Here is a 23,828-nt window from a genome sequence, read left to right as displayed (position 1 = left end):
AAAAAAAAAAAAAAAAAAAAAAAAAAAAAAAAAAAGGCAGTAGCTTTGCAGGGAGCCTTTCAACGTTTCTTGCAATAGCTTTAATCAGCGTTGCTTTTTTCCTTCAATGGATTAAAAAAAAAAAAAAAAAAAAAAAAAAATAAAAAAAAAAAAGCGCAAGCTTTTGCAGTCCCCCCCCCCCTCCCCCTGACAAAAAAACAGCACTTTGAACGCAAATTTCAGGCGTTCAGAAAAAAAGCCAATAAACTCCAAAGCTCATTAACACTAAAAAACACCCAGGTGTGCATGGGCACATAGGCCAACAGAGTTCAGTTTATGGGCTTTAAAAAATTTATAAAAACCAAAACGCCAACTACAGTTTATCAGCTTTAGTGTGCATGGAGCCTTAGAAGTAGTGCAAGAGGACTCTATAGAGCAATTGGCAAAATCTGCCAATTATAAACATGTGTTACAAACCTTGAGTGCCTCCATGGATCATCAAGACATAGAACATCTTTGATCTAAAAACAAAAAGACCAACTTTAAGGCAAAATGTACAAATGAAAGGAAGCTTCTTATTTTCTACACTGCATCAGAATAGAAGATTTCCCTCAGTCTTATTCAGAGAGATTCCCATTGATTATTTCAAGTCATCATGTACAGCATTATGTTCTCATATCAGGCAGAAGAGACATCAACTTACCCGAGTGTACTGCACCATGATGGACTGGACTTCACATCTTAACCACTTGCCCACCAGGTAAATTCTGGCACTTCTCTCCATGTGAAAATCACAATTTTTTTGCTAGAAAATTAATCAGAACCCCCAAACATTATATATTTTTTTTTAGCAGACATCCTAGGGAATAAAATGGCAGTCATTGCAATACTTTTTGTCACACCGTATTTGCGCAGCAGTCTTACAAGCGCACTTTTTTTGGATAAAAATCACTTTTTTGAATTAAAAAATAAAACAATACATTTTGCCCAATTTTTTTATATATTGTGAAAGATAATGTTACGCCGAGTAAAATGATACCCAACATGTCAAGCTTAAAAATTGCGCCCGCTCGTGGCATGGCGTCAAACTTTTACCCTTAAAAATCTCGATAGGCGACATTTAAAAAATTCTACAGGTTGCATTTTTTGAGTTGCAGAGTAGGTCTAGGGCTAGAATTATTGCTCTCACTCTAACGATCGCGGCGATACCTCACTTGTGTGGTTTGAATACCGTTTTCATATGCGGGCGCTACTCGCGTATGCGTTTGCTTCTGCGCGCGAGCTCGTCGGGACGGGGCGCTTTAAAAAAATTTTTTTGGGTTTTCTTATTTATTTTTATTTAGTTTTATAATTTTTTACACTGAAAAAAAAAAAAAAAAAAAAATTGATCACTTTTATTCCTATTACAAGGAATGTAAACATCCCTTGTAATAGAAAAAAGCATGACAGGTCCTCTTAAATATGAGATCTGGGGTCAAAAAGACCTCAGATCTCATAATTAGACTTAAATGCAAAAAAAAAAATAAAAAAAAAAAAGTCATTTTTTCAAATGACAAAAAAAAAAATGTTTCTTTAAGAGGCTGGGCGGGACTGACGTTTTGACGTCACTTCCGCCCAGCAGAGCTATGAGGACGGGTGAAGGAGATTTCTCCTTCAGTCCCGTCCCCGCTCAGCTGCCGGACACATCCGATCCCCTCCGCCGCTACCGACGGCTCCGGTAAGCGGTGGAGGGCGCGGGAAGGCGGCGGGAGGGGGGGGGGCCCCTCTCCCGCCACCGATAACGGCGATCTCGCGGCGAATCCGCCGCGGAGACCGCCGTTATCGTGTACACCACCGCCCCCTGAAAAGATGAATATCTCGGTTGTGGCAGCAGCTGCTGCCGTTATCGAGATATTCAACTTTAAAAAGGAGGACGTCTTTTTGACATGGGGCGGTGGTCAAGAGGTTAAACAAATAAATAAAAGTTTGTTAGCAGAAGTATACACATTAGTGGGCTCTTTGCTGCTTCTCTTTGTAATGCCTCAGAACATATATTTGTGGTAAGCTCTCTCGTCATCCTCACAGTCAAGAGTAGCAAATAAGTGTCATCACAGTAGCATTACACTGTATAGTTAGGCCTGAACTTCTCTCTGGGTTGGAAAGACTTACTAAAAAGCAAAGGCTTCCCTCTGTAAGGGGATAGGCCCTCAGCATGGTGAGATGTGAAGCTCTGCTGATTTCTATCATCCAATCATGTAAGCAAATTATTTATCTTGCATGTGATTGGGTATTATTAATCTTTTAAAAAGAAAAGTCACATTACCACACTCTGGGAAAAATCCCTTGAAAAAACCTGCCCCTGCTGTGACTGGACACAGCAGTAACCAATCAGTGGCCCAGCGGATACAATGCCCGCTTATCGTTTGGGAGACAGGCAGAAGGGTGGTCTCTGCCTATGTAAATGCAAACCGCTGTTCTGTGAGAAGGGAATGTACTGCCAAACAATATTCCCCCACATTTAGTAATCACCCCCTAGGAACACATTTAACCTTTCGATTGCCCCTGATGTTCCCTCTTCCCAGCCAGCGTCGTTAGTACAGTAAATTTTCCACACTGATTGCTGTATTCATGCCACAAGTGTCTGTTCAGTGATTTGTCCGCCGCAATATCACAGTCCCGTTTTAAATTGCCGATACTCGCCATTACTAGTATAATGAAAACACACACTCGCCTAAAGTGAAGAAATGCGTTTGCTTTTATCGGGTATGTTTTATAGCAGAAAGTAAAAATTTATCAAAATAGTTGTTTGTTTATAGTGCAAAATATAAAAAAAAAAAAAAAAAACGCAGCGCTATATGGGTACAGTGTTTCATGACCATGTAATTGTCAAAGTAACGAATCACAAAAAAATAAAAAGGCTGGTCATGAAGAGGAGAAGGGGGGGGGGGGGGTAACGGTTCCAGAGCTGAAGTGGTTAAGAGATAAACACACACACACACACACACACACACGCTGATGATTTTTCTGTCTGTGGGGGGAGAAATCCTAGCCAGCAGGATCTCTGGAACCACAGCAATGTAACCGAGACTTGGATCAGGCCGATGGGGAGGGCTGGAACGTGGCGCAGGGCGCGACAACATCACTGGTGGGTTGCAACAGCGTTTTTACAGCATGCACACTGGTATATGGAACTTCAGGGCATGCTCCATTGTCAAGCTAGTGAGACTTTGGCTGATAACACCCAGCAGTGACATCACGCCCGATGCTGCGTTCCAACTTTCACCATCAGCCTGATCCAAGGAAGAAAAAAAAAAAAAAAAAAAAAAAAAAAAAAAGGAAGAAGGAAGAAGCTGTTCAAAACACCACGCCACTGTGGATGGACTCGTGCCTTACTTCCTTAACCTCCATGCAAGTGGACAATGCACCCATATCTCATTAAAATGTTTACAATTCTAACCTAGGAGGTGCCTGTGTTTCTAAACAAAGTGCTGACATGCAGTAGGAGACACTACATAAATGTATTTAGGGGTGTGTAGGGAGGTAAACCAAACACCTGTGAGGCAACCACACCCAGGTAACAGATACTAGAAACAATTAAGGCCAATTAGTGTGCTCTGTGAGCCTAGAGAAGATTGGGGGGGGGGGGTCAATGGGGGAAAGCCCAAAAAAAAAAAAATAGGAGCAAACACAAGTGAAAAGTAGGTAGGTACAGCAACCTCCATTTTACCTATGTCCTTCTGGTGCCAAGGGCACCTGTATCAGCCTGAGCTGTAATCTACATTGAGCCAAAAATGCAGTATTAGCTCCCCCACCTGTAGCTTCCGGACAGCCCTTGCTTGAAGAAAATGGCACCAGCTAGCCCTTTCCCTTCTCCGAAAAAGAGTCATGGAACCAAAACCTCCGGCTCTTGGAAATGACCCCCCCCCCTCCCCCACAAGGATTACTGCCATGCATTATCCAGTCACAAAGGAACCTAGACAGGCCACAACCCAAGCTCACTGCACGAGCCCCTCTGCCCAAAACATTTCCTATAGTGCAGACAGTGCACGCACCCAGACATTTGGACTGGGAACCCACGCTGCCTGTGCTGGTTCCTGTCAAGGGGGGTATGCCACTTCCAGTCATGGCCTTCGCCAGACATGGAAGGAGAAAGGGAACCAAGCTGCCATTTTCCTCCCTGGAGTGGTCTTGGAGGGCCTTCTTGACAAAAATCCTACTAGCTGCTCTCAGTGGAGCCAAGTAGGTAAAGATGTGGGTGAAACAAAAAGAAAGCCAGAGACCAAAGGCCTACCTAACCCTGGTTCCAGGTGCTGCATCTCCTCCATCTGGAGAAAACACAATAGACTGACCAGTTCAGCAGAGGGACTGCCTTTTAAAGTGTATTGGTGATGTGTTTCCTGTTCCTGTCAGGAGGAGGGGCTTCTCTCAGGGGCTGTCCTGGAAGACGACTGGGGGGAAAAAATGCAATAAAGATGGTACAGCCATAAGACCATACAAACAGAACAAAATATTACAGCGCACACAATACAAAAATTACATTTAACTCCTGCAAGGCTATTTAAAACACCTAAACATTTGAAAAAAAAATATATAGGGATTTAGTCACACCATAGGGCTTTACTGCGCTTAAGCCCGCTTACTGCATCAAAGTACCCCATTGTCAGTGGGTTCTATGCTATTCATAGAAAGATCCTGCTTCTTAAAAAAAAAACTGCGTCTTATCTCATTTTTTTTTTGCTTTCAAAGAAACGCTGTTAAACGCAACTGCCTAAAAACGTCAATAAACGATACTGTGTACATGGTCACATAGGATAACATTGAATGAGTTCAGTGGCAATTGAAAAAAACATCCAACTGCCTCTGAACGTACGTTTAGCAGCGTCCCGTGTACATGGACCCTAAAAGTTGTTTTTTTTGGTGTTTGGAACACTATCACTAATGGACTTTTTAGCTCGCTATATTTTCAACAAATGTATTTTTTTGCAGTGATATATGTTCATGATTATGGTTCATGATATATTTTATATATATATATATATATATATACTGTATTTTCACTTGTATATTCTTATTCTTAGCGCCACCTTTTAATAAGGGCACTTGTCTGTCCAGAGAAGTCTTCACCCGAGCCAATTCTTCAATTGGCCTCGGGTGCAAGCACCTCAAGTAAGGGACACAAAGTGAAGCCACAACAGGTTTCCTACTGAGCATGCGTAAGTGCCTTGTGAATGGTCCCGTAGTCTTCTGCGACCAATGATGTATCCTAGAAGGCTGATTTTTTTTTTGGGGAGGGGGGGATGGGGAGATGGCAGAACGGAGGCTCTTGGCTGCAGAAACACTTTATCTTTGTGGAGAATCAGGAATGGCACTTTGCCTGATAGCGCCTCCAACACAAGAATTTATGATAGATGTGATGGCCACTTTATAAGAGAGCAACCTAAAGGAGTTCCCTAATGGGGGATAAAGGATGGTTTCTGCGGGCCAGGGAGAAACAAATGAATATCCCAGGGAAGCAACTGATGCTGTAATGTCTGATCTGTGAGACTCATTGAGTAAAGGGCAAGCAAGATGCTTCTGGAATGAGATGGATAAGTGGATGGAAAGCAGATTCATGAAATTTGAAGGCCTGAAGAATCTGGACAGGCCTTCAGTTGTCTGCAGATACTTTTAATGAATCCTTCAGAAGTAAGCGATCTAAATACCCTATGAAAATAATGCCCTAAGTCCTTCGTATAGTAGATGTGCAAACATATTTTTGTAAAATACTCTTGGACCCAAGCATAGGCCGAATGGCAGTGCCAAAAATGTTGGCCTCCTGAAAAGCAGACGTTCTGATGAGGGGGTGATGTGCAGGTAAGCATCTTAAAATGTACGCTGATGCAATATCGTCCCTCTTGCCACAGCAACAATTACTGGAACATAATAGTATGTTTTGGCAGACATTTACTGCCCTTTTCCAGCAGATTAGAGACGCAAGATCTATGGAATACTTCATGGCTAGACTGCGCAATACCCCAGCTGTATGGGACACTTGGAATGATCATCTTGGGCTACTACACACCAAGTGGCTTCTTTCTCTTCTCTCCTTGGGGGTCTGGCCAGTGGCAGCCAATCCATTAGGGCCACGTAGGTGCCGCCTCCCTATCTATGATCTACTTACAGGGGCACCAGACTATGGCTTCCAATTGGAGGGTTATTTTTTTTAATCATTTGATTAGAAAGAGGGTACAATAGGGGTGGGCTTGGGTTGCAGAGCACTGTGCCCCGATCCCACCCAGTTGTGTGACAACAGCAAATTAATATTTGCTGTTTTCACACTAAATCTCCGTGCCAATCAGGAAGCAGGCCATGAGACGTTTCCCGACAAAACATCAGGTGATCCTTTTGGGCATCGAAGAGACAAGACCCACGTCAGCAGCTGCCGCGTTGAAGAACACCAAAGCCGCTGCCTGCCACCTAGATGGAGTAAGTGCCGGACCGAACAGCAGATGGTTTTGGTGGTGTTTACCACCCCCCAGGCCACCACTGGGTCTGGCTACACCTTCTTTGCTCACCTTTAACTTTCATGTACAGTATTGCTGCATCGTATTGACAACATGCATCAATTTTTGCCCTGTTGGATTATAGGTTATTGAATGGGCTGGTCCACTGCTGTGGCTTTAGTGTGGGTCATCTCAGTTATTGTTATTACTTCCAATTCCAAGAAAAAGAACTCACATAGTGATGTACCGAATATAACTCACATAGTGATGTACAGAATACATCACTATGCAAGTTCTTTTTCTTGGAATATCTATGCCACTCCACCTACTGTAAGGATTCTAACCTCTGATTTGGACTACAGCTCCGGTTAAAGGCCCTGGCTGGGGTTCAGCCGCAAGCTCTTAATTGCTTGCCTTCTGGTAAGCATACATCCTATATACCTTCTCAGTGTTGATCACGTTTGGCTTCATTTTTATCTTTCTTACACGTTATTTATCCCTACAATTTTGAGGACTTGGGTGGACCTTTATTGTTTGGACTTATTCACATTGAATATCAATATTAAATTTTTCACTTTATCAGCGCAACTTATTCCTCTATTGCTCTGTATTTTGTGTGTATATCACATATTTGTTGCAGCTCACTTTTGTTTTTATAGGTTTTTAGCACAGTAATCACTCTTTGTAGACACCGCATTTGGCAAGGATGGAATAGGATGCAACACCATGACGTGGTAAAGGATTAGGTATGGTACCCTACCAATTCCAACACCCTTATAGCCAAAGCGATGGCCATCAGGAAGGCTAGCTTGCGTGACAGCAAAACTAATGAAATTTCCCATATGGGCTCAAATGGTTGCTTCTGTAATACCAGGTTTAAAGTCCAAGGACACATAGGTGACCCAATATGAGAGAGCAAGCAAGTTACCCCCTGCATAAAGTTTCATACCAGCCAGGCTAAAGGCCTTTGGAAGAATACTGACAGGGCTGAAATCTGACCCGATTGTACTGTAAGAGAATTCTTCCAATCATGCATTTCCACAGATGCCATTTTCTAGCTTCACAGCAATACAAGAGTCTTCCAGACCTTTCAATAAATCTTCATAGGTGACTGCTTTTCTGGCACTCACTAGGGTAGACACCATGACCCTTAACACCAGTGGTTCTCAACCTGGGGGTTGGGACCCCCAAATGGCAATTTGCCAGGGGTCACCGAAATCTGAACTGTTCCTGAAGCCCACACCACTCTTCCAGCGAAAGCAGCCCAGCCGGGCTGTCCCTGGAGCCGCCCACTCAGCCTTTTCGCAGTTCACGGCATGGGTGGGGGGCAGAGACTAGAGGTCAGCTGACTGGTGAGGATTGTGAAGTGGGAGGGGCTGGGGAAACCCTATGTCCTGATTAGGGCATAGGTGCTCTTGATCAAGGTCACCTAAGTTAGCTGATCAGAACTCAGCCCAGTGCTGCCTCTGATCCCACCCCCCACCAGCACTGCCACTCATCCCAACTTCCCGCCAGCACTGCCACTCATCCCATTCCCCCCACCAAGGAGTAAGAGAAGGAATAAAAATAGAGAATACATCGAAGGGAGAGGAGTGATAAATCCCAAAATGTACCATAAGGGGTTTTACTGTACGAGTGGAAGGGACTCAGGGAAAATGTCCGTGGTTTAGGGGTGCAAATTACTTGTCTTGGGTGCCGACAACCCACAAAAATATTTACTGTTGGGGGTCCCCACAACATGGGAAATTTTATCAAGGGTCACGGCCCTAGTGAGGTTGAGAACCACTGCTTAACACCCTGCCATCAATACCCACACCCTCAAATTTAGAGACTGCAAATTGGGGTGGAGTATAGAACCTTGACAGTTCAGGGTGGCATGAAAGCATACCTGTCTTCACTATTGCCGATCTCTAGGGGGGGGGCAGGCTGGTGCCACCAGAATGACTGGAAGCCCCCCTCAGAATCCTGTCCTTGCAGACACTGGCTAAAAAAAAAAAACTTGTACTTCCTGTATGGGGGTGGGTTATATAGGGGCAGATTTCAGGCTACAAGTGTCCATTCACCTAGAGACGGCATATAACCCAGTAATCAGGGCTCAAGTCCTGCAGGAACGCATGGGAACGGAGTTCCTGCACTTTTTTCACAGCAGGAACGCAGTTCCCTTTGCAGGACTAGAGCAGCCTCAAGCAGCCGAGCCAATCCTTCACTTAGCGGCGATGCCCAGCTCGAGTCACTGTCAGGGGCAGACGAACCTTATTAATCCTTTATGTTACTGGCCGCTTCCTGTATATGGATTCATCGGTAGTGTGCGGGTGTTCCGTCACTTCCTCGATGCCGCAATGTCTCCTGAGAGCTTTTGTCATTGTTCCCAGGAGACATTGCGGAGGTCTGCCGCAAGTTATCTCGGGATTTAGAATGAACTTGCGGTTTAGTAATTATGCATATGAGCGTATAATTTTTTTTTTTTTTGGTGGGGGGAGTGGATCTTGGGTGGGAGTTCCCACACTTTTTTCCCCAGGACTTGACCCCTGCCAGTAATGAATAAGTCAATTTCTATCCTGTACGATGAAGACTATTTTTTACGTTGGTCCGTGCATGTGAAACTTCAGGTACCCCCCCCCCCTTTTTTTTTTTTACACATAATTTTTTTTGGGGGGGGGGGGGGGAGAATCTTCATTCTGACAGGAGACATGCCAGATCCTGTTCCCTGTGATTGGAAACAGTGGTTTGTCATGTCCCCCCAGTTACAACACAGCCAAAGAACAGTTAACCCTTCCCTGAGAGTCATTTAGTTGTCTGCTGCAATCTTGTAAAAAAAAAAGTCTATAAATCTACCCTGTAGTTTGTAGACAACTTTTGCGCAAACCAAATGCACCTATTGCAATTTAGTTAAAATACGTATTGGCCTAAACCAGGGAGGCCACATGTGGCCCGTGACCCCCTGCTCTGGCATAGAATACTGTTATTAAAGGTCAGTTTTTTTTTTTTTTTTTTTTTTTTAGTAATAAAAATGTATAAATGGGCATATCTGTTCTACAGTGGTTACTGGGATGCTTGCAAACTGATCCACAGGTCGCAGAGCACCTGTGTGTTACCTGCACAGAGCCATAGGCTTCTGTTATTACCTGTGAGTTTGGTGAGCTTTCTGAAAGTGCACCAAACCTGCAGATATAATAGAAGTCTATTGCAAAGTGAAGGAAAGCCAATGTACACTGCAGCACATCAGTGTGAAAGCAGCCTTGAGCCCCTTCACACGGTCAGTCTGACCCAATTGGACACTCCATTCACTTCGGAGTGGCAGATGTAAACTGACTTGTGTCCTACCTCCAATACAAGTATAGTGGGCTGTGTCCATGTCCACTCTGCATATACAGAGCAGAAACAGGACCTGCCATCCACCCACTCATTGTGGCCCGTGACAAAAGGTTGGGCACCCCTGGCCTAAACTTGTGTGTATTTTTTGGATATGTATTGTAACAAAGTAATGAGTTTTCAAAATTCTCACTTGTTTATAGCACAAAAATATATATAAAAAGTGGCGATCAATATACCACAAAAAAAAAAAAAAAAAAGGCTTTGTTTGGGTAGTCTCACATGCCCATGCAATTGTCAAAGCAACGTAGTGCCATATTGCAAAAAATGGCCTGTCAGAAATTGGGTAAATCTTTCCTGGGCCTGAAGTGGTTAAAATATAATGAAATTACAGCTTCTATATACATTCCTACCCTGACAAAATCCACTCCCTAAGATTTCCAATCTAGCGTGCCTCTGGGTGTCATGCTTGTGGCTGTCAGTCTTGCTATGCCTCATGGGATTTGTAGTTCTGCAATAGCTGGAGGTCAGCTAATTCCATATCCCTGCACTATAGCATTGTAAATTCAATAATTTACTTATTTGTACAAGTCATAAGAAAAAGGCAGTTTTACAATTTAGTTTTAAAATTTTATTGTATTTGGTCATTTAGCATTATATTCAGTATACGCTGCTGATTGTGCCTTCATCCACACTTGAATCTGTAGGTTAGAAGACAAAGATTTTAGTGCAATGTTAATAAAGTGCATAGAACAAGTGCTTAAGAATGCTCAAATGACAGGGAAGTCAGTACTTTTACTTTCATCTGTAATCAGTGAGAGAGTTCAAAGTATTTATCATCATGCATCCCCATAAGAACAGTTTACATAGCACACTTACAAGATAGATCTGGACACCCAGCTTCGTACGTATATCTTGATACCTGTGAAAAAGCACAAGTGTTAATGATGCCTTTGTGATGCAGACCTGCACTTTCACCTTTCAAAAAAGGGGGTGGGAACACTTGTAGAGCACAGCCCCTGAATCTGCCTAGGTAATTAGGGATATCCCCCCCCCCCCCCCGGGGACACCAATATCACATTCCAGGAGGCGCTGTATAAAACAGCACACATGCAGTGAAATTAAAGGGCCATGGTACCAGATACCGCTGCATGCCTTCAGAGGTCTAGTGGAGTCCAGGCCTCATCAGGTTGCCGGTTTGGTGTCAAGAGACCTACCCATTATGTGGGTGATCAGGTTATGGCCGATGGGTGTACATGCCTTGAAAGTCACATGTTCACCCACACCTGCAAGTGCTAGGTCTCACTTTGCTTCTGGGGTCTCAGATGGCACATGGAAAAAAGGAGACCACAAGTTACAAGTGGAATTTTAAGGGATATTTTTGCTTGCATGGCAGAGAAAGTGTTAGCAACCTATATGCAATATTGTGTTGGCATAACAAAGGCAGTTTACTACCATGTAGACAATGTAACCTCAGAAAAAAGTGGAACGGTAATAGTGAAATCAGGTTTCATATGGCAGAATCGTTTTCATCACTGGTTACAGTAAATTAGGTAGAATGTACAATTTCGTAAAACATGCTTCACTTACCATAGTTGCATCTTGAATAGCAGCTTGATCATTACCAAGAGGAAACCTGGAGAAGAAAAATACTGTTTAGGGAAACATTTGGAATAGTTGGACAACATTTTCCCTAGTGTTAGTCTGTATCAGCGAGTCATATTGTCCTCAAAGTGATCAGAGACCTGATTCTTAAAGTCATCATTTACAGACCATTGAAAAAGTATCAACATGCACCAGTTGATTATAACATTTGAAAATGCTGCGCTTTCTAAATATTGTGCCAGGGAAGGAGTATCATTCTTTGCTCACTAGGGAACCTGCTGTGAAGCCAAAAGTTCACCATCCAGGCTGGACCTACTCTTCAAGTGAAACTTTAGTAACCCCCCCGCCCCCCCCAAACACACAGAATAGGCAACTGGAGGGCTATTGTTAGGGAGGTCATCTTGAGCAAAATACTGATGAACTACTAAATGTTTTTGCATGCAAGCACAACAACTAAAAAGTAAAAGAATCCACTTACCATTTTTAAAAGCATCCTCCCGACTTTTGCATGTAAACTGTAGCCATGCCTACAAAGAAACATAATATTCAATATTGTGCCTGTGCCCAAGCAAATGATAAAGATTCTAAGAATGTATCAGATAGGAGCGAAAGATTGTTCTTCATAGCAATCAGCTGAACTATGGTGTCATCATATACAATAATCCTATACATCAATATTATATAGAAAATTAACCCACCTCTTCCGATTCCTAAGGTGGCATGCAAACTGTTGCCAGACCTACAAAAGATGCAGAGAAGAGATTAGTTTGAGTTTATTAGTTTCTAAAATAGTTGTGCCGTTTTAATATTTTAACCGCTTATGCCGAGGGCAAATTGTTGCTTCCAAACTGCTGCTCTGACCTACATGTTGGGTCTAGGCTGAGCGATTACACAAGTTTGTACCTTTGCCATGTGGGCACATTTTCTACCCTTCAAGTTCTTTAGAATGTTCTACAACCCAATCCCTTTACATGGCAGAGGTTTACCAATGCAATGCTGAAACTGAGAATAGTACGTTAATTCTGAACTATTGTTACCTACAGGTAAACCTGTAGGTAAAACAAGTTTCTAAACGTGCACCATTTAGGAGATATTCTAGCGAGCAGCAGCTATGAAGTCACCAGTGCATGTGCTCTGAGCGGTATACTGGTGCCCTTCAGAGCTTTGCAACTTGGCCGAGACTCATGCATGTCAATGCGGCTCCTCCAATCAGTCCCCAAGCCTAAAAAAGGAAGACCCTCTGCAGCGATTACAGTGCGCTGCTGGAGGGCTTAGTTTAGGGCAAGCCTTTCATAACATGCTAGTATGCATATACTATATTAAGCTATTGCCTTGCAGGTAGAAACTTAAATGTTTACCACTTTAAGGCAGTCTTAAGCCTCATACACAGGATAGGATTTTGCAATGGGAATGGTGTGATAACAGGCTGTTGAAAAATCTGACAGTTTGTACATGCCAGACAATTTGTTTTAAAAATTGTCCGCCAACAAGTGTTGGATTATCCAATTGTGTGTACACAAGTCCTTCGGACAAAACGCCAAAGTACAAACACGCTTGCTCAGAAGCAATGCTAACCATAAACTCATTAGCAGAAGTTGCCCAAAGAGTGTCGCTAAAGAGCCGAACACAGTTTTGCATTTGAGCGACAATGCTTTGCCGTTTATATGCACAAGTTCGCGTCCAACGCCCTTTGGACAAAAGTCATACGCTTGGATGAAAAATGAGGCTTTAGACATCTTAACTTAAGAAATTTTTACTCTTATTAGCCTGACTGGGATATGTACAAGTGCCAAGCCTAGACATGAAGACATCAAGGGTGCCAGTGCCAAGCATATAGCACTGTTAATGGTTAGGCATGGCTTAGATTTGTATTTAAAAAGCCACTTTACCAGAAAAAAAACCCAAGCTTGAGACAGGATTAATCAGATAGGAGCGAAAGTGTTCACCACAGTCAGTCTGATGAACTATAAAGTCATCATGTTAACCTGTGTACAAGCTGTTATTTTATCCTGCCCTCAATCAGCAAAAGTTGTGTTAAATGATTTATCTTACCTTTACATTGTTTGCCCTTGAAGTTTTAACACCTAAAAAAATAAAATTTAAAAACTCATCTTCATCAAGCAGCCAGTTACAACTAAACTCTAGACCAGGGGTAGGCAAACCTGGGGCCCTCCAGCTGTTCTGGAACTACATTTCCCATGAGGCATGGCTGGCAGTAGCTCCCAGAGGCATGCTGGGACTTTTAGTTCTGCAACAGCTGGAGGGCCCCAGGTTGCATACCCCAGACACAGCATACATCAGATGTAGGTTTCTTTCATTCTTATTCAGAGAGATTCCCATTGATAAAAGCAAAAATCATCATTGTATACCAATAAATGACAACAAGTTTTTTTTAGAAGCACGTACATTGAAGTTGACCAGCTTTGCAACAGCATCTGAAAGATCAAAAATTGTTTATGTAAATAAAAATGCCACCTACATGCATCTTATTTAAAGTCCCTGGAATTGTAAAAAATTAAACCCACATGGACCCCCATAGCATAAATTCCACATTAGAAATCTTGCAACTAAAGCTTTACAGGAGGGAACACTTGTGGCCATTTAGATACCGAGTCAGGACACTCAAGTGATTATGGTTAGCCAATCAAGTGGGCTGACTTGGGCAAACCACTGCCATGAAAGCAAAACTATAAGACAAGTGCAACAGGTCCCATTAGAAGCTGTGCAATCAAGAATTTCCCCAGCATTCAGTTTTTACAAAACCAGGATGATTGACAGCTGCAATTGTACCCCATACATTTGGCACTATACAGTAGTGTAACATCTAGTTAAGCCTCAGTTGTATTAAAAATGTCAGAAATCACTTCTGTCCACTACTCTTACAGCATCATAGGCTTATTTTTTTTATTTTATTTTAGAATTTAATATTTCAAGCAATTCTTACCAATTTAGCCATAGAGTGTTCAATGGCATGAACTGTATTTTCTAGTAATGGCCATCTTAAGGGCACCTCTTCACACATGGATACCTGCAAAGAGATTTAAATAGAATACAATTTAGCCAGGGGAAAAAATAAAAGTTACATGACCAAAATCTTTAAAGGAATCATGTAATGGACTGAAAGCAAGACAATTGCCACACTGCAGGAATAGGGGGCAAGGGTTCATTTTTCTTGAACACTCCAATAAGGATTCCCTTTAAATTCTGGTAGTTACCTCTGAAAAATATGGAACGGTTAAGAGTATAATCAGCCTTTATATCATATGGCAGAATCAGTTTCATCACTGGTAACCAAAAATGTTTATTTTTTTAAAGTACGTACAAATTACACAGATTGCTCACCGGTAAATTAAAGGCCCACCAATAATGCACGTAGGGGGGGAAAAAAAAAAAAAAAAAATAAAAAAAAAGGGAAAAACGCCACAATGGTAGTTAGTTAGCACAGCTTAAGTAGCTCATCAGTGCATGCACAATACAGTTGTGGGTTTAGGTCAACAGTAACACAAGTCCACATATATATTTCAGGTCAGACATTTGAAACCCAAAAAAGGAGCACAAGACTTTATGCAACTACACTCAAGATGGCTGCAGAATGTGAGATGGTACCAGTTAAAAGGGCACAAAGGAACCATACTGACCCACTTGCACTAGACAAACTGCCCTTCAAATCCTACAAACTTGGGAATGTTCATATTTGACAAGCATCTGCCCCCCCCCCCTTCCAGGGGAGATCAACCAGGTAGTTTAGCTTCACTGCTACAAGAAATGGCAGGCCAAAGAAAAAGCTGGGGTGTTGCCACAGCTTGGATTCTCGGACAGGCAAATGTCCCAATATTAAAAGCCAGCAGCTACAGAATTTTAAAAAGGAGCCTGGACACCCTTTAATTATAATATTTGGGGGGGGGGGGGTTTAAACTAATTTTTATTAGCAAAAGATACTTTACACGCAAACAAAAGTGTCAAAGGCCTGGAGCTAAAGTTATTATTCACCCTCTAGTCTGTCCAAAAGTATAAGAAAATCCCCAAATTGTGGGTTGTCCCCAGATAGAGAAATCTTCCAATGGGGACGTTAGTTCTGGTGACCTGGAGGAGGTTTAAGATTTCCCCTCACTTCCTGTTTGGCTACAAGACAGGAAACCTCCACAACGGGACACAGATAGTTTTATTTTATATACTGACGGGGGGGGGTCATAACCCTCCTTTGCTCCAACCCAAAAATGGAAAGTTTTGCCTATAGTTCCACTTTAACGATTCCATTAGTATGCAGTACAATTACAAGGCCTAGTAAAGAAGGTGTTGCTGTACATCTCAACTAGATTATGACTGGAGCTGCTGCAATGCCCAGAATAGATCTTACCTTGTAGCTCTTGGAGAAGTCTTGTGCTGAAAGGGCCAATACCATCTGTAACCAAAAAGACAGACCATTTAGTAGGTGGAAAAGCAAGATTCAGCTACAAGGACAAAAATCAAGCAAGTCAGATAGAGCTAATAACAGACCTCCATGGGGTTGTCAAGTCTGTTAAAAAAAATCATCATGTAAAGCAAACCATTGACTCAGGTGTAAGCCAATAAAAATTGTGACAGGCCGTGATCAAGGTGGGGGGGGGGGGGCCCATACACCCAAGACAGTTTGTAACCCAGCAAAGCTTTTCCTGTATGCCACATTCAGTATACTTACTGATTAAGTCATCCCTCATCCTGTAGTTTACTTCTGTGTACACAACCTGCAGAGAAACACCAATTAGTGGAGGTTTTCAACATTTTGTTCAGCCCCTCCCAGGAGACAGACACATCAGATAGGAGCGAAAGACAAGCCGTGTTCATCACTGTTCATCTGCTGAACTATGCAATCATCATGATGTCCGAGATTTGATTTCTGATGTCAAGAGATGTAAAGCCTTGCTAAAAGGATCTAAACCAAGCACAGCTTGAACCTACAATGGTTACATCAGTATGTCCGGCCCTAATAAATGCAAGTGGCATTTCAGTTTCAAGAAACAATCAAATGATCGATGGACAGACAGATCTTGCAGGGTTCATACTGACCCACAGTGATCATAAGCAACATTTATAAGATCCACGATAGGCCTGCAGCACATGTCACTTAAAACCGAGGCCGTTTAGCATATGCAATTTCTATTAAAGCGCAACTAAAGGCTTTTAGTTTGGAGAGGGAGTGTATTGCCATCTGTGACCCAGCTACTCATGAAGGTAAAAACCTTTAGTATGCAGCTCCCTTCTGCCCTCCCAATGCCAATCTTGATCCAGCAAAGTGCTGGAGAGCAGCTTCTCCCAGCTTTCTGCCTCATTATCTCAGACAGCAGCAGGAACCATTGGCTCCTGCTACTGTTATTCAGTGAGGAAGCGGAGCCGAGCCCTATTGTGTCTTATGGACAAAGCTGGGCTTCATGAGCAAGCACGCATTAATGTGCCCATAGCAAGCAGCTTCCTATGGAGGCACTCAGGTGGCAGGAGTCAAGAGTACAGGCAGGGGAGAATCAGGACTGGCTGCTCTGTGCAAACCATTTACCTTTAGCCCATGTTCACACTGGTGCGATTTGTCAGTTCAAAATGGCATCCATTTGTTGGCAACTGAACTGTTCAAACTGCCACGACTCATGTTGCAACTTTGAAAAAAAAGTGTTACTGAACTACTTAGAACCCCCCCCCCCCCCAAATTTCATTGCAAAATGCATAGATGTTTAACAAAGTTGTAAATTTAATAAATATATATATATATATATATATATATATATATATATATATATATATATATATATATATACACACACATACACACACATATATACACACACACATATACTGTATTTATTGGCGTATAACGCTCACTTTTTTACCAGGGCCGAGTATCACCTTAAAGACCTAATCCAATGTTGAATAGCCATCTTATAATTTCATATTTTACTGCATGGAGCACACTGAAGCTTAAAAAAAAAAAAAAAACACAGGCAGTAGCTTTGCAGGGAGCATTTCAACGTTTCTTGCAATAGCTTTAATCAGCGTTTCAGTGTTGCTTTTTTTCCTTCAATGGATAAAAAAAAAAAAAAAAAAACACACGGCGCTAACTTTTTGCATGGGCACATAGGCCAACAGAGTTCAGTTTATGGGCTTTAAAAAATAATTAAAATAAAAACCAAAACGCCAACTACAGTTTATCAGCTTTAGTGTGCATGGAGCCTTAGAAGTAGTGCAAGAGGACTCTATAGAGCAATTGGCAAAATCTGCCAATTATAAACATTTGTTACAAACCTTGAGTCCCTCCATGGATCATCAAGACATAGAACATCTTTGATCTAAAAACAAAAAGACCAACTTTAAGGCAAAATGTACAAATGAAAGGAAGCTTCTTATTTTCTACACTGCATCAGAATAGAAGATTTCCCTCAGTCTTATTCAGAGAGATTCCCATTGATTATTTCAAGTCATCATGTACAGCATTATGTTCTCATATCCGGCAGAAGAGACATCAACTTACCCGAGTGTACTGCACCATGATGGACTGGACTCCACATCTTAAAAAAATAAATTAAAGTTTGTTAGCAGAAGTGTACACATTAGTGGGCTCTTTGCTGCTTCTCTTTGTAATGCCTCAGAACATATATTGGTGGTAAGCTCTCTCGTCATCCTCACAGTCAAGAGTAGCAAATAAGTGTCATCACAGTAGCATTACACTGTATAGTTAGGCCCTGAACTTCTCTCCGGGTTGGAAAGACTAAAAGGCAAAGGCTTCACTTTGTAAGGGGATACGCCCTCAGCATGGTGAGATGTGAAGCTCTGCTGATTTCTATCATCCAATCATGCAAGCAAATTATTTATCTTGCATGTGATTGGGTATTCTTAATCTTTTACAAAGAAAAGTCACATTACCACACTCTGGGAAAAATCCCTTGAAAAGACCTGCCCCCTGCTGTGACTGGACACAGCAGTAACCAACCAGTGGCCCAGCGGATACAATCCACGCTAAACGTTTGGGAGACAGGCAGAAGGGTGGTCTCTGCCTATGTAAATGCAAACCGCGTTTCTGTGAGAAGGGAATGTACTGATCTGTGTTTCTGCCAAACAGGAACACAGATCTTTACCTTCTCCACATTTAGTAATCACCCCCTAGGAACACATTTAACCCTTCGATTGCCCCTGATGTTCCCTCTTTCCAGCCAGTGTCCTTAGTACAGTGAATTTTTTAGCACTGATCGCTGTATTCATGCCACAAGTGTCTGTTCAGTGTTTGATTTGTCCGCCACAATATTGAAGTCCCGTTTTAAGTTGCCGATACTCAAAAGGAAAAAAAAAAAAAAAAAAAAAAAAACGCAGGGATCTAGTCCCAAGGGAGGGGGTGAGCACTCCGACTAACCCCAGCCAGAACAGCTCAGATGGGGGGCAAGCTTACTGAGGAGGAACAGGAAGTGAGAAATTCAGACAAAGAAAAAAAAAAAACAGAGGGGAAATCAAAGGAAAAAGTGAACCAACAATGCACTAGCTTAAGGAACCCATTTAGAAAAACAACAAACCTTTACGACAGAAGCCTCTTCTGCAGCTTTAGCTACAACAGATTATCCACTGAAACATCCAAACTTTGCAGTACCTCTAGAGGCTGGCAGTAAGCAGGGGTGAATACAGCAGCTGCATGTATCAATAAACCCTGAACTTATGGTCCTGGCCAGAGTCTAAGCATACGAAGGCATGTTAACATAATGCGACTCCACATACAAAACTGGCAACATAAAAACACACACCCCCCACACATCAGGCCCATGATGCAAATATAAAATCTTAGACCCAAATGAGACTCGTGCCAAGGCTTTACATTTTTCCTGACAATGTATGGCAGGATAAACCCCACAGAACTACTGAGGCTTATAAAAGGTCAAAACCCAAGTGAGTGAAGGCATATTACACCAGGTGACAAGTCCTTCATCAAAAAGCTCTGAGTTTACACTTCCTCCCTCCCAGCCCTGCACTAGTTGGATAGGAGGGCTCTGTAAGACAAGTGGAGAGTCAACTTCTGCCAGCTGAGTTGTTAATCGACTGCAGATTGCACCATGTGTTAGGAAGGCAAACCAAAACACCTGTGAGGCAGCAAAACCCAGGTAACAGACAAAAATGCAACTCCATATGCAAACCCAGTAGCACCAAAAATGGTTACCACACCCAAGAAGCAAAATAGAACATCAAACCTTAGGCCTAAAAGACAGTCTTGTTTAACCCCCCCCCCACTATGTTTGATTTTTTCTGTTATAGATATAGATTATAGGGACTATAGGCTTGGGGCAGATTGTATATAGGATGAGCAGATTACCTAGTAAAAAAATCTTATCAATGCCATTTGAACATCTTAATAAGGGAGTATATTGAGACCATTTATGTATGTGCATTTAATGTATTTATTGTAATGATGGAAAAGTTTAAGTGTATAATCTAAGAAAAAACAACAAACCTTGTGCCAAGGCTGTAAATGCACCATGAGACCGACCTCTCCACTGAAGGCTTGTATAGTCAGACCCCAGGTAAGCGAGGACTCCATCAAGAGTTTTAGGAATTTACACTTTATCCTTCCCAGCTCTAATGGGAATGGAAAGCTAAGACAGGTGGAGCAAAAAGGATAAATACTCAGACCCATGTGAAGTAGAACATTAAACCTTAGGCTTAAAAGGCAGACTTGAGCCAAGGCTGTAAATTTACCATGAGACCGACCTCTCCCCTGAGGCTTGTATAGTCAGATCCCAGGTGAGTGACAAAGTATACCCGGTAACCATCAAAAGTTTACACTTCATCCTTCCCAGCTCTCTAGTGGGAAGGTTTCTGTGAGACAGGTGGAGAAAAAAAACTTCTGTCAGCTGAAAATAACAGACTGCAGATTGTACTGTGTGTAGGGAGGTAAACCAAACACCTGTGAGGCAACCACACCCAGGAAACAGATACCAGAAACAATTAAGGCCAATTAGTGTGCTCTGTGAGCCTAGAGAAGATTGGGGGAAGAAGGGGAGAAAAAAAAAAACACCCACACTGACACTTTCAGTTAAGGAGTAGTGGGACCAATAAAAAACCCCCAACAATCCACCTTCTAGGGATCCCCTACAGCCCAACACATGGGTAGGGGATCTTGGCACTAGTTAGGTTCATTATCCTCCTTGGTCAATAGGGGGAAGCCCAACAGTGCCCTGCCACATTAACCCCAACTCAAGGGGGCCCAGGTGACAAATTACAAGCTAGGAGCAAACACAAGTGAAAAGTAGGTAGGTACAGCAACCTCCATCTTACCTGTGTCCTTCTGGTGCCAAGGGCACCTGTATCAGCCTGAGCTGTAATCTACATTGAGCCCAAAATGCAGTATTAGCTCCTCCACCTGTAGCTTCCTGACAGCCTTGCTTGAGGAAAATGCCATTTAAAAAAGGCACCAGCTAGCCCTTTCCCTTCTCCGAAAAAGAGGCTTGGAACCAAAACTTCCAGCTCCTGGAAATGACCCCCCCCCCCCATAAGGATTACTGCCGTGCATCATCCGGTCACAAAGGAACACAGACAGGCCACAACCCAACGTAGCTACTGCACGAGCCCCTCTGCCCAAAAATGTCCTATAGTGCAGACAGTGCACGCACCCAGACATTTGGACTGGGAACCCACGCTGCCTGTGCTGGTTCCTGTCAAGGGGGGTATGCCACTTCCAGTCATAGCCTTCGCCAGGCATGGAAGAAGACAGGGAACCAAGCTGCTATTTTCCTCCATGGAGTGGTCTTGGACGGCCTTCTTGACAAAAATCCTACAAGCTGCTCCCAGTGGAGCCAAGTAAGTAAAGATGTGGGTGGAACAAAAAAGAAAGCCAAAGGCCTACCTAACCCTGGTTCCAGGTGATGCATCTTCTCCGTCTGGAGAAAACATAATAAACTGACCAGTTCAGCAGAGGGACTGCCTTTTAAAGTGTATTGGTGATGTGTTTCCTGTTCCTGTCAGGAGGAGGGGCTTCTCTCATGGGCTGTCCTGGAAGACGACTGGGGGGAAAAAAATGCATTAAAGATGGTGCAGCCATAAGACCATACAAACAGAACAAAATATTACAGCGCACACAGGGCCGGCGTTAGCGCAAGGCAACATGTGCACTTGCCTGGCGGCGCCAGCGCCGCCCAGGGTGGAAAATTGACCATGACAGTCGCCCTCCTTTTAAGTCCCAGCACAGAGGGGGATCGGAGCGGCGGGCGGGGGAAGCAATTACAAGAGCAATCAAAAGGGAGAGAGAGAGAGGTGACAGGCAGCTGCTGGTGCGGACGTTTTTAATAAAATAAATGTTTAAATAGAACCCACTCACTCTTGTCAGAGCTGTAGGCATGTCAGTCTGTGAAGTCGGCTGTCCCATTCTCCCCTCCGATCCACGCTGCTGTTATCGCTGAATCACTGGAGGAAGCCAAGTATACAGAGCCGTGGGGAAACTGCAATGTGCTGTCAGCCTGGGATTGCTGTGACCAATCAGAGCGTTCGAGGCTTAACCACGCCTCCATCATCAGAGGCTGACAGTTCACATGAGATTCCCGTGGCTCTGTTTCCTCCAGTGATTCAGTGATGACAGCAGCGTGGATCGGAGGGGAGAATGGGACAGCCGACTTCACAGACTGACATGCCTACAGCTCTGACAAGAGTGAGTGGGTTGTATTTAAGCATTTATTTTATTAAAAACTTCTGTACCAGCAGCTGCCTGTCACCTCTCTCTCCCTTATGTTTGGACTCTGTATTCCCCCTCCTCTGTATTTTCTCCCCCCTCCTCTGTATTTTCTCCCCCCTCCTCTGTATTTTCTCCCTCCTCCTCTGTATTCCCCCCCTCCCAACTCCTCTGTATTTTCTCCCCCCTCCTCTGTATTTTCTCCCTCCTCCTCTGTATTCCCCCCCCCACCTCCTCTGTATTTTCACCCCCTCCTCTGTATTTTCTCCCCCCTCCTCCTCTGTATTACCCCCCCCACCTCCTCCTCTGTATATTTGCCCCCTCTCTTCTGTATTTCCCCCTCCTCTGTATTTTCACCCCTCTCTTCTGTAATTGTCCCCTCCTCTGTATTTTCACCCCCCTCTTCTGTATTCCCCCCCTCCTCTGTAATTACCCCGCCTCTGTATTTTCACCTCCCTCCTTTAATTGCCCCCTTATCTCTGTATTTGCATCCCCCTCCTCTGTATTTGCACCCTCCTCCTCTGTATTTGCACCCCCTTCCTCTGTATTTGCACCCCATCTCTGCAATTACCTCCCCAATCTCTGTAATTGTCCCCCCTCCTCTTTAATTGCCCCACACTCCGAATCCCCTGCTGTCCGGACCCCCCTGTGTGCTGGTGCCCCGTGATACCCCCTGTCGGCTGCCATGGGGGTATTGGAGGGAGGGGTCTGTACTGAGGGGGATGTCTATACTGATGGGGGGTGTCTATATTGATGGGGGTGTGTCTATACTGTGGGGGACTGCACTAAGGGGGATTCTATACTAGTGGGAAATCTGCACTAAAGGGGGGAAATCTATACTGATGGGGGGGTCTGCACTAAAGGGGGGATATCTATACTGATGGGGGGTCTGCACTAAAGGTGGGGTGTCTGCACTAAGAGGGGGGATTCTACACTGAGGGGGTCTATACTAACGGAGGGTGGTCTGTACTTAGTGTGGGGTCTATACTGACGGAGGGTGGTCTGTACTGAGGAAGGGGGGTCTGTTCTTAGTAAGGGGGATCCATACTGCGGGAGGGGGGTCTGTAGTTAGTGGAGGGGGGTCTGATATATATTCATATATAATGTATGGTGTGTGTGTGAGGGGGGGATGTACCTTTCCCTGAGTTGGCAAAAATCCTTGCACCGGCCCTGAGAGCACACAATACAAAAATGACATTTAACTCCTGCAAGGCTATTTAAACCACCTGAACATTTGAAAAAAAAATATAGGGATTTAGTCACACCATAGGGCTATACTGCACTTAAGCCCATTCACTGCATCAAAGTACCACTTTGTCAGTGGGTTCTATGCTATTCATAGAAAGATCCTGCTTCTTAAAAAAAAAAAAACTGCGTCTTATCTCATTTTTTTGCTTTCAAAAAAACGCTGTTGAACGCAACTGCCTAAAAACGTCAATAAACGAGACTGTGTACATTGTCACATAGGATAACATTGAATGAGTTCAGGGGCAATTGAAAAAAGCGTCCAACTGCCTCTGAACGTACGTTTAGCAGCGTCCCGTGTACATGGGCCCTAAAAGGTTTTTGTTTGGAACACTATAACTAATGGACTTTTTAGCTTGCTATATTTTCAACAATATGTCTTTTTTTGCAGTGATCTATGTTCATGATTATGATTCATGATATATATATACTGTATTTTCACTTGTATATTCTTAGCGCCACCTTTTAATAAAGGCACTTGTCTGTCCAGAGAGGTCTTCACCCAAGCCAATTCTTTAATCGGCCTCGGGTGCAAGCACCTCAAGTAAGGGACACAAAGT

The 23,828-nt window shown here is 43.3% G+C and overlaps 8 non-coding genes and 2 pseudogenes across 8 annotated transcripts; all 10 read right to left on the bottom strand.

Moving 5' to 3' along the window:
- Nucleotides 1-564: 564 nt before the first annotated feature.
- Nucleotides 565-644, bottom strand: LOC120946370. The gene has a single exon (XR_005750703.1). It is a non-coding gene; the product is annotated as a small nucleolar RNA SNORD79 (small nucleolar RNA).
- A 9,887-nt stretch (nt 645-10,531) lies between these two features.
- On the bottom strand, nt 10,532-10,603 carry LOC120946363. Its single transcript, XR_005750697.1, has one exon. It is a non-coding gene; the product is annotated as a small nucleolar RNA SNORD81 (small nucleolar RNA).
- A 618-nt stretch (nt 10,604-11,221) lies between these two features.
- Nucleotides 11,222-11,293, bottom strand: LOC120946393. The gene has a single exon (XR_005750721.1). It is a non-coding gene; the product is annotated as a small nucleolar RNA SNORD47 (small nucleolar RNA).
- Nucleotides 11,294-11,944: 651 nt separating this feature from the next.
- LOC120946411 lies at nt 11,945-12,019 on the bottom strand. Its single transcript, XR_005750734.1, has one exon. It is a non-coding gene; the product is annotated as a small nucleolar RNA snR60/Z15/Z230/Z193/J17 (small nucleolar RNA).
- A 1,631-nt stretch (nt 12,020-13,650) lies between these two features.
- LOC120946374 lies at nt 13,651-13,723 on the bottom strand (annotated as a pseudogene).
- Nucleotides 13,724-14,188: 465 nt separating this feature from the next.
- On the bottom strand, nt 14,189-14,253 carry LOC120946446. The gene has a single exon (XR_005750767.1). It is a non-coding gene; the product is annotated as a small nucleolar RNA SNORD75 (small nucleolar RNA).
- A 316-nt stretch (nt 14,254-14,569) lies between these two features.
- On the bottom strand, nt 14,570-14,647 carry LOC120946401 (annotated as a pseudogene).
- Nucleotides 14,648-16,142: 1,495 nt separating this feature from the next.
- Nucleotides 16,143-16,219, bottom strand: LOC120946436. The gene has a single exon (XR_005750758.1). It is a non-coding gene; the product is annotated as a small nucleolar RNA SNORD77 (small nucleolar RNA).
- Nucleotides 16,220-17,735: 1,516 nt separating this feature from the next.
- LOC120946369 lies at nt 17,736-17,815 on the bottom strand. Its single transcript, XR_005750702.1, has one exon. It is a non-coding gene; the product is annotated as a small nucleolar RNA SNORD79 (small nucleolar RNA).
- A 148-nt stretch (nt 17,816-17,963) lies between these two features.
- Nucleotides 17,964-18,044, bottom strand: LOC120946350. The gene has a single exon (XR_005750684.1). It is a non-coding gene; the product is annotated as a small nucleolar RNA SNORD24 (small nucleolar RNA).
- Between the last annotated feature and the right edge of the window lie 5,784 nt (nt 18,045-23,828).

Source organism: Rana temporaria, chromosome 7 (assembly GCF_905171775.1).
Source record: "Rana temporaria chromosome 7, aRanTem1.1, whole genome shotgun sequence".
Lineage (NCBI taxonomy): Eukaryota > Metazoa > Chordata > Amphibia > Anura > Ranidae > Rana > Rana temporaria.
Note: the sequence above shows the minus strand (reverse complement) of the source record. Positions and strands in the feature narration are given on the sequence as shown.